Here is a 17,966-nt window from a genome sequence, read left to right as displayed (position 1 = left end):
GGCAATGCCATCGTTGCCAAAATTTTGGCCATGCCCAAAGACTCTGTAAAGCCGAGTTCAGATGCCTGAAGTGTGGCGAGAAGCATCAAACCATTACATGCACAAAAGCAAGAACCACACCAGCCAAATGTGCCAACTGTGGAGGTCCCCACCCAGCAAACTATAAAGGATGCAGCCACCATCCCAGAAATCACGGAACTACAAGACCCGTCCAACCTCCCCCTATCTGGACCACCAATCAAAGCATCTCTGCTGCACAGTCATCAAACCATCAAAACCCAAGCCATAAAAGTCAGGAAAGGGCTCAACCTTCCACCAAGACCTATGCTGAAGCAGCCCGCCCAAAGGACACAATACAAAGCAATCAAATAGGCTCCAACATCACAGCAATACTGACTTCTTCGCTAGCCACTATGCTCCAGGAATTCAGCAGAACAAACCCAACTCCATCCTCCACAAAGAGATTCCTGCAAGGAACCCATTCCATACACACAGCACTCAACTATGAATAAAACAAAAGTAAAACCTAACTCGCTTCTAATTGCAGCCTGGAATGCCAATGGCCTCACCAACAAAACATTAGAACTACAGGAATTCGCACAAAGACACAATCCGGACATAATGCTGATCAACGAGACCCACCTAAGACCTGCCAACAACCCAAAAGTGAGAGGATACACAATATACCGAACGGATAGACTCAACTCCAGAGGGGAGGCACTGCCATCTACATCAAACCATACCTCCACCACAATGCCATATCCAACCCACAGACTACAAACCTGGAAACCACAGGAATACAAGTCCACACAAACAATGCTGGAAGCCTCAAGATATTTGCTGCCTACAACTCACCAAGCAATCCTCTACTGACAACAGACCTGGATGCAGTCCTCGGCACCACAGACCCCACCATCATAGTAGGTGACTTGAACGCCAAACACACAGCATGGTTCAGCACCACCAACAACAGAAGTGGTCGCATACTACACAACTATTCAACACTTAACTCAGTTGTGGTAGCAGGACCCACTGAGCACACTCATTACAGCCCTCATGGCAGATCAGATGTACTTGACATAGCTATCCTTAGAAACATCAGTTATCAATACAAACTAGAGACGCTCAATGAACTATCATTCGACCACAACCCAATACTGATCAAACTTGGCACGCAAGATCAACTAGCCCACCAGCACACCTTCATATCGTGGGATAGGCTAGTTAAAATCCTACCAGAATACATTGGTCCTGTACCAATCATCCACAAAAAAGAAGACATAGATGAAGCAATAAGCAATTTGACAAGCCAAATTAAAAAAGCACTAGAAATGGTCACCAAAACCGCAACCAACCACCCATCCGGTCGGCTCCCAGAAAACATAATGGACCTCATCAGAACAAAAAACAAAGCCAGGAAAAGATACCACAACACAAGAGCCCCGCAGGACAAGAAAACTCTGAACAAGTTGAACAACCAAGTCAGAAAAGCACTTCAGATCCACAGGAACCAGGATTGGGACAATAAACTATCATCACTCAACACAGAAGATCACACAATATGGAAATTTCTAAAGATTCTGCGCACTAAACACAATCCCCTACCGCCCATGCAAACTGCTCAAGGAACGGCGCACACGGATAAAGAAAAAGCAGAAGCAATAGCAGAAAACCTAGAAAAACAATGCAGCCCGTCATATGATAATATAAACATCACCCACATATATAAAGTCCACCAGCAGGTCAAGCGTACCTTAAATCAGTCCGAAGACAAACCAGCCAGCATCACCCCCACTACTCCAGTTGAAATAACCAACATCATAAAACATCTAAACAACAAAAAAGCTCCACGGCCAGATGGAATTACTAACAGAATCATCAAATTACTTCTTAGAAAGGCTATTATGCACCTGGTTAACATAACCAATGCAATATTGAGGATACAACACTTCCCCTCCATGGAAAACAGCAGACATCATACCAATAAAAAAGCCAGGAAACAATCCGCAACTCCCGCAAAGCTACCGTCCAATAAGCCTACTCTCCAACCTGGGAAAGATTGCTGAAAAAATTATCCTTTCAAGACTACAAGAAAAATCAGACCAATTAGGAATAATCCCAAACGAACAATTCGGCTTCCGCCGTATGCACAGCACAGTGCAACAAATACACAGACTAGTGGAGCATATCACTCAAGGATACAACTGGAACCTTCACACAGCTGCAGTTTTTCTGGATATTGCCAAGGCCTTTGATAAGGTATGGCATCAAGGATTACTCTATAAACTCATTCAGGCCAACATACCAACAAACCTTACCCGTCTAATAAAATCATACCTCACTGACAGATCCATGCAGATAAAAATAAATGGCACCATCTCAACTAGGCGCAAAATCCTGGCAGGAGTACCTCAGGGATCTCTTTTGTCTCCTTCACTTTTCACAATCTACGTGGCTGACATTCCACAGAACCTGAGGACTACCATCACAGCCCTATATGCAGACGACACAGCCATAATGACAAGATCTCTCCGCCCACACCTGGCCATCAGTCGTCTCCAGGATACTATCACAAAGCTAGAGAAATGGTTCTCCGACTGGAGGATACAAGTAAACCCCGTCAAAAGCTCAGCTATACTCTTCACCAGACGCAAAGCCTTCATCCAAGATGATATTGAACTTCTCAGAAAAAAGATACCATGGCAGACAGAAGCCAAATACCTTGGAGTACAGCTAGACAAAAAGCTAAATTTCAACAGCCATATCAAGCTCATAGGCACAAAGACATCCAGAACCATAGCCCAACTCTATCCCCTGATCAATCGCAACAGCAAATTGGATAAACGCAACAAGCTGTTATTATATAAGATGGTAATTCGACCTGTAATCACATATGCATCCCCGGCATGGAGTCACACATCCAAATCTAACATCCAGAAACTACAGAGGATACAAAACAAATGCCTACGGATGATCTTAGACGCCCCATGGTTCGTCAGAAACACGCAGATCCACAGAGAAACCGGAACCCCTGATATCCGTTCTCTCCTTCATGACCATGCCGAAAAGTTCTTCAGCAAGGCACATTCTCATCCTAATCCACTAATCAGACAAGCTTCCAGTTATTGTGAACATGACTATCAAAAACACAAAAGACCCAAGGCAATCCTGCTTTCAGCAGAACAGAGCTAACTCCATACTCACAAAGTGCGAGCATAAGTCTCACAACCTCCCCCATCAAGCTTCTCCACACAGATAAAGGGGAAAATAAAAAGCATTTTATGCTTCACCCAGCAAGCCAGTAACGTTGTTCTTGTTGTCTTGTTTGCTTGATGCATCTAAACTGACTGTAATGCTTTTTTTTGTTTTATTCAAATCCTCTATTACCTTGCTCAATATGTATGGTGATAAAACGTTGGTAATTATTGCTTCTGATTTGGTACGTGCTGAAGAAAATTTTGGGTTATAAATTTTATTTATCAATATCGACAAGCAGTCATTTGCGCGAAAACATTGGTCGTGACGCACAGTATGATAAGCAACAAGAACTTCACTTTCTGCAATTTTATCGCTTTCACTACACGTCTCATCATAAATGAGTTGATGTTTTTTAACTGAAGTCTTTTCAGCATCCTTATGTTTCTGGCTACATAGATGTTGGTTGATGTCGCTTCTGCCTCCATGAGGAACGAAAAAATAGACATTACAATGTTGGCATACCACTTTTGTTCCATCACTACACACACACATCTTGTCCAGTTTAATAAATTTGAATTCTTCCTGGAGATCGTCATTAAAAGTGCAGTTTCGCCTGTTTGACATTGCAAGGATAGACTTAAAGCTTTAAAAAATAAGACTTAAAACTTTAAAAAATATGAAATTTAAACAACCGGCATTGTATAACAAAGCCACCGGTTAGCATACAAATAAAACAAAAAACTAAAGCTACAGCAAAGCAGACGCCGCGTTTGAAAGGAGCAAGTGTTGCCAACATGAATTTTTTAATTTTTTTTTTTATTTTCTCTGAATAGCTGCGCGGTTAGCTGAGTGGTTGTGCTCTCCGCAACCGTATGCCGTGGAAAGGAGTGTCCTGTGCTCGATTCCTGTCGCTGATGTGAGGAGTTTAAGGATCTTTCTCAGACTTAGCCAAGTTAGTCGGCTTTGGGCGTGGACTGCAGGGTTTTTCTCCTTAGTTTACCTGGGGGTTTTCATCCCACAAGCAGGCAAACCAGCCCCATGAACACACAGGCTACCGTCATAGGATACCTCCAGGAATAAGGCGTAACCAACTTATTCCGTAGGATTTCTGTTCCGAATGCCTACACCGTAAAAGGTGTAGGTCTACGCGTGAGCGGAAGTCAGGACAGGATTTTCTTTGAATAATTCACTGCAGATATCAATATTTAGTATCGAACAATGCGACTCCAGGGTTATACAAATTATCCATGGTTATACAAGGTATCCATGATATTGATATACGATTGTAGGTTATGAATAATAATTTGAATGACCAATATTAAAGTATATTTATAGCTTTTATTAAAAACGGGACAAAATTGATATTTTTATGAAAACGACGGGACGGCCGGGAAATAGGGAAAAAACGGTACGTATGGTCAGCCTAATTACAGTTGACCTTTAAAGAATGGGGGTTTGAACTTCGCGGGTCCCCTCATGCGTTTTTTTTTTTTTTTTTTTTGAATACCTATATTGGACATTTTTTTGGAGATTTGTGACAATTTGAAAAAACTCGCAGACGAACCGCGTAGCATAGAAATATCGAAAAAATGATGAAAAAGTTAGGTATGTCATGAATGTATAAAATGTATGCAGATAATGGTCTATTTTATCTATTTTATCATAAAATATAACAGATCTATTATAAAAAGTTAAAATTTATCAAACTTGAGCACACAAACACTTACATGGCACCATTCGCAGTAGAGAGAAATGTAAACAAACGTAAAGATGCAGTCTTAAATCATAATTGCATAAATTTAACTGTCATTAATTAATTAATTAGCATAAAACAAAAAATTTTATCACGATTCATTCATTAGTGTATAGGCTAGGCTCTACCGCGAAGCAAATCGTATTGATTGCACTAAGCCTAGAATGAATCCTACCATGAATCTTTATACTGTAAATAAATATGAATCATTTCTTCTTCACATTATCTTTTCGTTTTTAATGTCTAGCGTTAGTAATACGTATAGCATCTACAGTGTTTTGTATATCATATGACAATATTGATGTAGGTACTGACAGAAATACAATTCATCTTGCATACAGACGAGGTAAACTTACGATATCAATAAATACACTACTGTACTGTAAATGTATTTTCAGGTTGAATTGTGAATTGGATTGAGGTAGTGAAATTGATTTTCGGACTGGAAGGATGTTGTTGATCGTAATGTAAACTTTTGGCTTTAATGCAAATTTTCCAGGCCCTCTCCAGTTCCCGCAGCCGCAAAGGACTGCCAGCAAAACTGAGCGTTGGCAAAACGCTCGAAGTAGCAGCAATGATTTAAATTAAATCAACCCGTGATTTAATGGGGCTGTGTGTTTCAGGACCTGCCTTGTCCCTTCCTTCCACCAAGTGTAGACCGGCAGTCGAAATCTCCTACTAGAGGCGGAAGACTACTGACGGGCAACACTTGGTGGAAGGAAGGGACAAGGCAGGTCCTGAAACACACAGCCCCATTAAATCACGGGTTGATTTAATTTAAATCATTGCTGCTACTTCGAGCGTTTTGCCAACGCTCAGTTTTGCTGGCAATCCTTTGCGGCTGCCGGATTCTCTCTGGGGATAGACCTTTGATTGGGTCTACAGGACTTTTACGCGGACTTAAAATTAAACCAGTGCTTTTACGCCTCAGTTTCTCAAAATGCCCGAAGTTGACGCTACTCCCCGGTAGATTCACTAAACAGAGGGCTAGCCATAAACTTACCCAAAAAGATTCTAAAAAAATTTTGAAATCAATTTTTACTCTATGTTGGGGGATGATGAAGAGAGTGGCATCAACGCTTCAACAGAGGAGAAGCTGGACTAGGTGATCTTTTCCCCCTCAAACTTCACAGAGGTTCGAGCGTGTAAGAAACGAAAACACCACGGCCTCTGAACCACCAAAAGAGGATGGAATAGAAGAAGATGGCCCAGTTTCGGATCCCTCGGCCTCCACTAGAAAGAAGGTACCTCCGATCATACTCCACGAAAAACAAAGATGAATGTCTCTTAGGGCTACCATGTCCAATCTAAAGATCTCTTATATCACAGCCAAGAAGGTCACCGACGGCATCATGATACAGCCCACCACAGTGATGGACTACTGAAAACTGACAGGAGAAATGAATGTCAGAGGCATTCAGCATCACGCCTTCTCGCTCGGCTCAGAGAAAAATCTGAAGGTGGTGCTCTGAGGAGTATCTGAAGACGTATCCACAGAAGTGGCTGCTCCTCTATGCCATCAGGGCCTGCCACCCATCAAGTTCAGCAGAATGACCAAAAAAGACAAGACTCCGATGCCACTAGTATTAGTTGAGATCCATCAATCTTATAAACAAATTTATGACCTGACGTCAATCTGTGGACTTAAAATCAGCCCAGAACCCTTAAGGAAAAACGCTTCAACAGGTCAGTGCAACAAATGTCAAAAATTTGACCACGCCCAGAAAATGTGTAAGGCTGAGTTTAAATGTCTGAAATGTGGGAATGGCCACCCAACCAATATCTGTACAAAGCCGAAAACCACCCCTAGCTAAATGTGCCAACTGCGGTGACCCCCACACAGCCAACTACAAGGATGCATTCAACACCCAAAAAATATAAGATCGGAGACAGACAGACAGTCTTCCTCCACCAGTAGATCTACGCCAGAGACCTCAGCTCCACAGCCTCTCAAAGACCATTAAAAATTGTCAGAAGCCCATCTGCTGCAGTCAGAGGCCTTTAAAAGAACAACTCAATAACGACAGACAATGATATATGAGGATGTAGTCCGTTATAAACAGATAACTCATGAACAGGATCAGCCAGTACGACACACAAACCTGACAGCTATCATCACTTCTTCTCTGGAAAATATGCTACTAGACTTCAGAGGATACAACCCTACAACATCCTCTACTAAAGGTTTCCTAAAGGATACACAAACCATCCTCACAGCGCTCATTCATGAAAAGGAATAAACTAAATCCAGACTCACTGTAGATTATCGCGTGGAACGCGAACGGCCTCAGAAATATGGTCTTGGAGCTCCAAGAGTTCACCCAAAGACATCAACCGGATGTAGTTTTGATAAGTAAAACGCATATGCGATCATCGGACAACCCCAAAATCAGGGGATATCATCTATACAGAACTGACAGGCTGACCCACAGAGGCGATGGCACTGCCATTTTCATCAAGAATTACATTAGTCATCATTCTTTAAACATCCCACCTATCACTAATCTTGAGGTTACAGGTGTAGAGGTTCTCACGAGATCGGCTGGTAGACTAAAAATCTATGCCGCATACAATCCTCCATTAAAACCATTACTGTCTTCTGATTTGAACGCCATCTTGGGCATTAGAGAGCCTGTCATCATTGCCAGTGACTTAAACGTCAAGCATTCTGCCTGGAACAGTCGAACTACCAATAGAAATGGCCACATACTTGCTAACTATACAGGACCCAACAACGTGGTTGTGGCAGGTCCCACTGAACCTACCCATCATAATATGTATGGTACTGCTGATGTATTGGACATAGTCATACTGCAGAATGTGAGACTCCATCACAATTTAATGACACTAAATGACCTTTTATCTGACCATAATCCAATACTTGGGAAAACAAGAAAAAGTTCCCCCCACCACACGCACACTCATTCATATTATGGGAAAGGTTGTCCAAAGTACTCCCGATATATATCGGTCCTGCTCCCCTTATAAAATCCAAAGAAGAAATTGAAACAGCTGTTAAAGACCTTTCCCAACAAATTAACACAGCCCTTATGCAGTCACTACTTCCACAACTGCCCTCAGGCCATAGTCATACATACAGTCTCTAACCCCTTTCCAGAAGACATCATAAACCTGATCAAGGAGAAAAATAAGGCTAGAAAAAGGTTTCACAATACCCGCGCACCACAAGACAAACGAATCCTGAATAGGCTCAATTCTGTAGTGAGAGATGCCCTTAAAACACATAGAAGTCAACTTTAGGAAGAAAGATTGACTTCTATCTCTCCTGACAATCACTCCATTTAGAATGTAATCAGAAAGATCAAAAACAAAAACAAATCTCTTCCCCCTCTCCAAACAGATCCACATTGATGCAGATAAAGCCGAAGCAATAGCAGAAAACTTAGACAAGCAACGTAAACCCTCATATGAACATCTAAACTTCAATCACATCTACAAGATCCATCGACATATCAGATGTTCATTAAAATCTTCTGTAACCTGCTCCAATCAAATTGCACCCACATCACCAGCAGAAATATATGAATAATCAAGAAATTAAAAAACAAAAAGGCTCCTGGAGCTGACGGCATCACCAACAAGGCGATAAAGCTGCTACCTCTTATAGCTATTGTACATCTGACCAACATAATTAATTCCATCCTCCGTTTCGAACATTTCCCCTCCTGTTGGAAGGTGGAGGATATAATTCCAATCCATAAGACTGGAAAAGACCCACACCTTCCTCAAAATTATCGGCCAATCAGCCTCATCTCATATTTGGTCAAAATTGCAGAGAAAGTTATTCTTACCAGACTCCAAGCCTCCGTACACAAGTTAAACATTCTTGCTAAAGAGCAGTTTGGATTCCGTCAATTCCACAATACCACACAACAGATACATAGACTAGTCGAATACATCTCAATTGGATACAATTGGCATCAATGCACTGGAGCTGTTTTCCTTGACATAGCCAGTGCATTTGATAAAATTTGGCATTTCGGATTACTGCATAAACTGATCTCAACTTGAATACCATTGGAAATGATTCACCTAATTAAATCATACCTTTTTTGACAGGCGTATGCAAGTCAAGATCAGGCCCAGATCGAGCAGGGTCGAAATGGGCGAATGCCGCAAGCGGAAAAGTAAAAGGGCGGAAAACTTACAAATGTTTTGTGACAATTATACTGGAGGTAGAAAAAATTTAAAAAAAATAATAATTAAATTGGATATATCATATATTTCAAAAATATTAAATTTATATATACATATTTATAAACATAATTATATTTGATTGTAATTATATAAGCTCCAAATAATTATTTTTATTTTGATATTCCATGGCACAGAAACATTTAGATCCAATTACATTCAGAAAATTTGATTCTCTTATAAATAGAATATTTTTATTTAAGAAACAAAATTGTCGGAAATTTTTATTTAGTAATTTAATATTTTAATATAAATATGAAACCGAAGGGCAGAAAAAATATTTTTTTCGACCCAAAGGGAGGGAAAAAAATCTTGCACACACTCAAAAATTTGCTCGGAACGGCGCTGGTCAAGATCAATGGTACGGTTTCAGCACAGAAACTTATCTTGGCTGGAGTACCACAAGGATCCTTACTGGCACCCATTCTGTTTTCCATATACATGTGTGATATCCCGAACAATCCATTGTCATCTATTATGGCCCTCCACGCGGTTGATACAGCAATATTAGTCAGATCTTTACAGCCACATCTTGCCATCAAAAAAATGCAAGAAAACCTACTACCGATTGAAAAAATGGTTCTCCAAATGGAGAGTACAAATGAATCCACAGAAGAGCATAGCCACGCTATTCACCAGAAGACCGATGCTTCCTAAAGGGACATCTTCCTGTTTAACACAAAAATCCCTTGGCAAACAGAAGTCAAATACCTTGGTGTACTACTGGACAGAAGGCTAACTTTCAGCGGCCATATCAAGGCTCTCTGTGTAAAGGCATCAAAAGCCCTTCTAATCAACAGGAACAGTAAACTGAACACCAGAATCAAACTACTGTACTTATCTACAAACTGATCCATCCTATACTCACTTACGCTTCTCCGGCTTGGAGCCATACCCTGATACTAATATTCTCAAGTTACAACGAGTGCTAAATAAATGTCTATGAATGATCCTAAACGCTCCATAGTTCATAAGGAATGTGCAACCCCATCGAGACACAGATGTCCCGTATATTTACACTTTCCTGCAAACTATATAGCAACAAAGTTCTTTTCAAAAGCATCTGTACACCCCAACAAATTGGTTCAACTAGCTGCAAATTACGTTGCAACGGATTACTTCACACATAAAATACCAAAAGCCATCTTAAACTACAATTCTAATGTTTAATATTCAAACCCGTTCAGGGCGAGCAATTGGCTCATAAATTTTTCCACTCACTGTTTCCCTATCAGATAGCGGGGGGGGGGGGGGGTATGAAAAGCATTTTGCTTCATCCTTTATGTCAGAAATGTTAATCGTTTAATGTATTTTCACTTACTTATGGTTTTCTTTTATAACATTATCTTTTCTCTAGCTGACTTCATTGCAAGAATGTCGTATATAATACATACATACCATACAAAATATGAGTTAATCGACCGTTTATGTTATAGGTAAGGCTTCCGGCTTAGCACCCAAAAACCTCCTATTAGTAGGAGGTTTTTGGGTGCTAAGAGTTATACACGGATTTTTGAACAAAACGGTGGGGGGGGGGGGTAGGCGCCCCTAATTCCCGCATTGTTCAAGGGTCAACTGTATTTGATTTAGCGACGATAACACTTATTCCGGGTGGCAGTTTATTATTATTTTTTTAATGTCACCGTGATTTCTTACACCGGTCTTTGTACTGCACTCTGGCATCTTGGCGGAGTCAAAGGTCAAACGTTTAAAAATTATTTACTGCTAATCTATTGCTGTGCTAATGCAATGATAACAAAATCACATTTTGTCAGTAAGCAGTCTTTGAGAATGAGCGAGTGACCGAGTTTCAGGTGCGGTCTTAACGGCTGCGCATGCTCTCAGCTTAGAAAATAATAATAATAATAATAATTTTTTTTTTTTTTTTATTGTTCTTTCAAATATTTACATATGTACAATGATCATCTATTCAGTATATTATTTTACACGGTTCAGCACTTTGTGCTACATATAATGAGATTTAAATTGTAATGATGATAACAGTTATTTTTTTGTATATATATAACAATCATAATAATAATTTACAATTATATTGTTCAGAGTTACATAAGTTGTATAATATTACATGTTGTGGTTTACTATTTTTTTTTTCAAGTTTGAAAAGGTGTGATTATACAACAGGATTTACACATATGCTATCTAAATATTATGTGTCCTTATTTTCACAAACATACGGTGTAAACTCATGATTTACTTTTAAGATATTTTTTTTTTTACATTGCATACATTTGTTACAGTTATTATATACATTACATTCATTTTTTTACATATGATACATTACTTTACATTTGTTTACATGTGATATTTACATTACGTACATTGGTTTACATATAATACATACATTGGTTTTCTTGTGATACGTACATTACATGCATTTCGTTACATATGATACATCTTGGATGAGAACTAATTTTTTTTTTCCTTTCATCCTCGAAGCTTAAATGTAAGCTTATCTGAGGATGACACCAGTTGGTTATTATGTATTTTTTTTTTTTTTTGCTGTGTTAGGATGCTACGGAATCTATGATTGAGAAATTCGCGCGCGCGCACTCACACGCACACGCACGCACGCACACACACACACACACACACACACGCCCCCCCCCCCCCCACACACACACACAATAAATTGGAGTGTACTGATGCGTCGCTGAACTGGAAGCCTGAGCGAATATATTGTGTTTCATTAAGTTTATAGGGTATTTTGGGTGCGTGTTTCTTGTTCGTAGTATGTCCTTAAAGCTCTTTTCAGGCTATTGTAGTTTGTAAGGTTTCTGTATTCAAAAGGTAATTTGTTTATCATGTCTGGGATGTAGAAGTTTCGCGTGGCCTTTCCGTAGTGATTATTGTATTTATATGTGATATAATTAGTAGTCTGAGGTCTTGTTATACGGTATGTATTTCTAACTGTCCTGTAGTTGGCATCGAAATAATGTTTTAGCAAGGCTACATAGTGACATAAATGTTTTGCTGTCAGTATTTTGTGTTCTGCCATTGCAATGTTTATAAGGTCGTGATTTTCTCTTTGTTCCCAAAAGATTAGTTTTGTCATTTTGTACTGTAGCGACCTTAATCTATTTAATTTGTAGGGTGCACAGAAAGCATACGTTGTTATAGCGTATCTTAGTATATTTTGGCATAGTGCTTTGTATATTAGTGTTTTTAGGCGTATGGGAACTATGTCTTTTAATCTGTAGAGTTTGCCACTTATTGTTCGGAGTTTGTTGTGTAGATGTTTTATATGGCTATTCCAGTTCATATCTGCATCGAGGTAAATTCCAAGGTGTCGTATTGTTTCGACCTGAGTGATTGTAGTGGTTTTGCTGTTCTGTGTATTTTTTGTGTTGGAAAGTGGATGTTGGATGGTTATATATTTGTTATCAACTGGTCGAGTCAGTGGATTTCTGAATATCATTAATTTTGTCTTTTCTGAGTTTAGGTGTATAGAGTTTTTCGTGAGCCAGTCTATGATCAGATTTATATCATGTTGCATATTTGTTTGGGCTATGCTTGCGTTATTATGGATGGATATTATTGCTATATCGTCTGCGTACTGGAATATCTTACCTTTGAGTGGTAACTGATTAATATCGTGCGTGTAAATGTTGAATAGAGTTATGGAGAGTACAGCTCCCTGTGGCACTCCACAGGTTACTGGTAGCTCTCTGCTTCGGTTTGATCCGATACGTGTGATATGCTTTCTATTTTGGAGGTAGTTTGTAAACCACCAGTGAAGAGGCCCGCCTATTCCAACATGCCTCAGCTTTTCTAACAAGGTTTGATGTGTAAGTGTATCGAATGCGTTGGTTAGATCTATAAAGACTACCATGGCTATTTTGTTTTTGTCTAAGGTGGTATTAATTAGGTCTGTAAAGTCTTCCAAGAGAGATGTTGTTCCCTTATTTTTCTGAAAACCGTATTGTGTTTTGGGAATTATATTAAAGATCTCAGTGTATGCTGTGAGTTTCTTCAGTATGATCCGCTCCATAATTTGATTGATAATTGGTAATGTTGCTATGGGTCTGTAATTGCTGATTAAATTTCTTTTTCCTTGTTTGTATATGGGTGTAATTATGGCGGTCTTTAGCATACTTGGTATCTGTCCTGTTTTAAATATTTTATTTATTAGTTTTAGTAGGATAGGACTTAAACTAGTTGCATGTTGCTTTATATCTTTAGGTCTGATACCATCTATTCCTGGGCCTTTGTTTGGTTTGATTTGATGTATTGCTGAGAGAAGTTCTGCTTCTTTTATGGTTGGGAACCATAATGTCTGTTTTGATGGCGGTCCAAGTGGAGGGTCTCGTTTTGTGATTGGGGGAATATTTCTGTGAAGTTCTTGGATGGAGTCTGCAAAGTATTGGTTAAAGTCATTTGCTAGTTGTTGGATAGGTTTTGCGTCTTTCATGAAGCTGTGTTTTATGGTTTCGGAGGCGGTGGTGTTGGGAACAAAATCTAGCATCTCATTAATCAGATGCCAGGTTTGTTTCGTGTTGTTTTGTGCGGAGGTTAGTTTGTCTCTGTAGTAGCTTCTTTTTGCATTTCTGATTTGTGTTGTAAGGCGATTCCTTGTTATCTTATATTCAGTTTTTAAAGTTGTGTTATTTGGATATCGCTTTAATTCTTTCCATAAAGCGTCCTTTCTGTGTATTTCTAGGATTAAGTTTTGTGTTATCCAAGGATTTTGTGCTGTTTTTGATCGAATTCGGACTTTCTTTGTAGCTTTCTTATATATTTCCTCCAGTGTGAGTTTAATGTTGTTGTATAAGATATCTGCTGAATCTGATGCCAGGTGTTCCCAGTCTGTTTTTCCTATTTCGTGGTTGACTATTTCTTCGTCTATTATTGTTTTCTGTCGTTTTTCTTCTGTGGGACATTGCATGGGTATTGTCTTGGTGTGCAGGTTTAGAGCGGTGAAGTAATGGTCTGCTACTTTGCACTTTATGACAGATGCAGTGTAACTATTTGGTGATGCTCGGACGTTTATATGGTCTAGACAGGAGGCAGTGATAATATTTCCGAATATTTCTTCTCTAGTACATGATGTTATTGTTGGTATTAGATTGTACATGGATAGTGTGTCTAGGTATTGTACAGTGTTGTTCTGGTTTTCATTTGCAATATTTATGTTTATGTCGCCAATTATCATTAGGTGTTCGGTTGAGCATATTTCTTGGCTTGAAAGCCAGCAATTGAGTTCGTGTAAGGATTTTATCATGTTTAGGTTTGGTGGCCTGTAAATAGCATTTAGTATTATGGGATGCTGTGTATTCGTGGTATTAATGATTTCGAGGCAGAGGGTTTCAGCATGCTCAAACTGATAGGCCATTTCTTTTGCTATTAATTTTTGTTTCATAAATATTAGTATTCCACCCCTCTTCTTGTTTGGCGGCATGATCTATGTTGTTGGAAGCCTGGAATTTGGAAAGCAGTAGCTTCGTCATTAGTTATGGATACTTCTGTAAGAATCAGTATATCAATAATATCAGTGTAATTCCTCAGATAAGCCTGTAATAATAACCAATGTTTTCGGATGCTTCTGATGTTAATATGCAAGATTGTGAGACCTCTCGCTTGGACTGTGTTTTGTTTCCATGCATCAAGAGATTCGAAAGTACAATTACTGATGTATTCTGGTGTAATTACATCTATCTGATGGTTCACATTCATTTTTGTTGTGTTGAGATCTTCTTATTGAACTAAGTTAGAGTCTTTTGTTTCACTCTGGCAACCTGTCTATATCTTCCGAGCTTTTTATTTGTATAGACTTTGAAGTCTGTGACTTTCTCAAGAATATTTTGCCGTCTTTGATCCATAAAAATTGATACTTTTTTTCTGTTTTTCCCTTTCTTGCTTGGTACAAAAGATTCTGATTGAAAGGTGTTAAATACTCAGATAGAAAGATTGGCGTATTGTCTTGCGATGCATTTAAATCCTTGACTACTGGTTTTTTCAGTCTGCTGGCTTTTATGAGATTGTCTCTTGTCGCCTTGCTTGTCAGACGAACTATGACTGGTGCCGGTCGTGGTGAACCTTGTTTTCTGTTCTTCCTGGGAAACCGATTTATGGTCTGAATATCATTATGCTGTAAGTGGATGTCAATTGCATGGCCTAACTTTAGAACTACGTCTCTGAGATTTTCTGTTCTTCTCGTTTGGCATTGGATTTACGTTGCCAAGTTGTTTCTGAAAGTCCGGAACATGTAAAGTGAAGATTCCTATGGCATTTCCTGCAGGTTATATGGCTTCCGTCGGACGGCAATTCCTTTTGACACTTGTTGCGCTTCATGACTCTTCTTTCTTCCTCTGGACAGCTGCAAAGATGGCGACGTCCTTTGTTCTGTACTCGTTAGCAACCGCGGTGTACGCTTCAATTTTTTAAGCACACTCAGATTTTAAATTCCACTTGGCCGATTTCGATGAATTATATGTCACTGTTTTCAGCGTGACAGGTAGAGTTTCTTTATGACACTTTTAAATTAAAAACAGGAGTTAGAACCACATTAAAACTATAAAAACGGGACGAGCGATACGACCATGCAACCGTTCGTATGCCTGAGGGCGCTGTGTAGGCATACGAATAATAATAATAATAATAATAATAATAATAATAATAATAATAATAATAATAATAATAATAATAATAATAATAATAATAATAATAATAATAATATTATTATTATTATTATTATTATTATTATTATTATTATTATTATTACGGGCGACTCCAAGGCGTCCTTAGACCAATCGAGGGAGGCCCTAAACATCGTGTCCATCACAACTATTCGACATTCACACAGTATCTATTATACTTTGCCTTAAACTCGTTCACTGTCATAGCACATACAACAGACTCTGGCAGCTTATTCCACTCATTCACCACTCTAAAAGTAAAAAACCTAGCTCTAACACCCTTACTGACCGCACTCCTGCCCAGCTTCCAAGGATGTCCCCTAGTTCTCCCACCACCAGTCCTGTTCTCAAAAATATCCTCTGAATTAATCCTATAGAAACCCTTCAGCAATTTGAATGTCTCAATCATATTTCCCCTTTTCCACCTATCAACCAATTTTTGCAACCCACAAATCTTCAACCTGTTCTCATAAGGTTCATTCCATAGACCTGCTATAATCTTGGTCACTCACCTCTGGATCCTCTCAACCTTCTCCCCATCAAGAAGAAACCTAGGTGACCAAATCTGGGCACAGTAGTCGAGATGGGGGGTCTTATCAAGGCTCGATATAGAGGAACAATAACTTGCTTGTCTCTGCTCGTCAAAGTATTCTTTTCTTCAGCATCCAAATGATTTGATGAGCTGATTTAGCCACTTTTGAAATGTTCCCCCTAAACTTCAACTCCCTGTCCACCAACAATCCCAAGTCCCTGGCCTCATCAATCTCTTGGAGTACAGTTCCACCAATGTGATATACTGCTGCTAATCTTTTCACCCCAAAATGCATAACCTTACATTTTGCCACATTAAATTGACATCTATTCTGCTTAGCCCAGACCTTCAATGTATCCAAATCATCCTGCAAAATTTTGACATCTCCATTCACTATTGCCCTACTCAACTTTGCATCATCAGCGAACAAATGAACTGTTCCTCTTAGATCCTCCCCTATATCATTAATGAACAAATTAAACAGCAGTGGTCCAAGACCCTGCAGCACACCACTAGTCACAGGCCATCTTTTGGACTCTACTCCTGAGTAAACTACTCTCTGATATCTCTCCATCAGCCATCCTCCTATCCATCTCACCAACCATATAACCATTCCCATATGTTACAGTTTACGGATTAGAATTCCATGTGGTATCTTGTCAAAGGCCTTAGCAAGGTCCAGTAGGATCACTGTAAACCCATTACCCTTATCCGTCACTTTCATGACGGATAAGGGTAATGATTTCATAGTGACGGCTGAACATAGTTCAGCCGTCACTGTGTTATAAAACCTGAGCAAGTTACTCAAGTTTTATAACAAAATATTACAAAACCATGCCGTCCCCCATACAGTATCTCAATTTCATCAATCCATTCCTGTATTTTTCCCTTGATATTTTTTTCTCCAAGACCTTGACAACGACTCCTGATATGCTGATGGGTCGGTAATTTGCAACAGTAGTCTTGGATCCTCCTTCATGCAGTGGAACTATTTTCCCCTCTTTCCACCCTTTCAGGACTGAACCACACCCGAGACTCAGATTAAACAAAATGGTCAACGGCACTGACAATTCTTTAGACGCTTCACATACGACACGAGTTGGTATACCATCCAATCCCACAGATGTATTCACATTAAGGTTTTGTAATAGATTATTCACCTTCACTTCATTCACCACAATTAATGTAATGGTTCCTTCATATAAACTAATGGTTCCTTCATTTCTTCAATGTCACCACCTGGATGATATACTCTTGCAAAGTGCTCACTCAGTAATTCCACTATATCGACTGATTCAGTGACCTCCTTACCATCGGCATTCCTTAAAATCATTCAGCCATGTACTGTTTTTCTTTTACTTGCAGCATATTGAAAGAACTGTTTGGGATTCTCTTTAGCTAATTTCCTTTCATAATCCGCTTTTGCTTTTCTTACCACACTCGTTACCCTTCTGGCCTGCGCTTTTACCGTTCGTGTGCCTGCAGGTCACCTTTTTCCTTAAATTCCCTCCACAGTTGTTTCTTTTCTTTTTTTTTTTTTTTTTTTTTGCAACTCAAGCTTAATGGTGTTATTCATCCATTTAACCCCTACTTGATTTGCTATTCGGACTCTAGG

This window comes from Typopeltis vanoorti, chromosome 18 (genome assembly GCF_054136105.1).
Source record: "Typopeltis vanoorti isolate ZY-2024b chromosome 18, IOZ_Tvanoo_1.0, whole genome shotgun sequence".
Taxonomy (NCBI): Eukaryota; Metazoa; Arthropoda; class Arachnida; order Uropygi; family Thelyphonidae; genus Typopeltis; species Typopeltis vanoorti.
The sequence above is the reverse complement of the archived record's forward strand: the minus strand, read 5'-3'. Positions refer to the sequence as shown.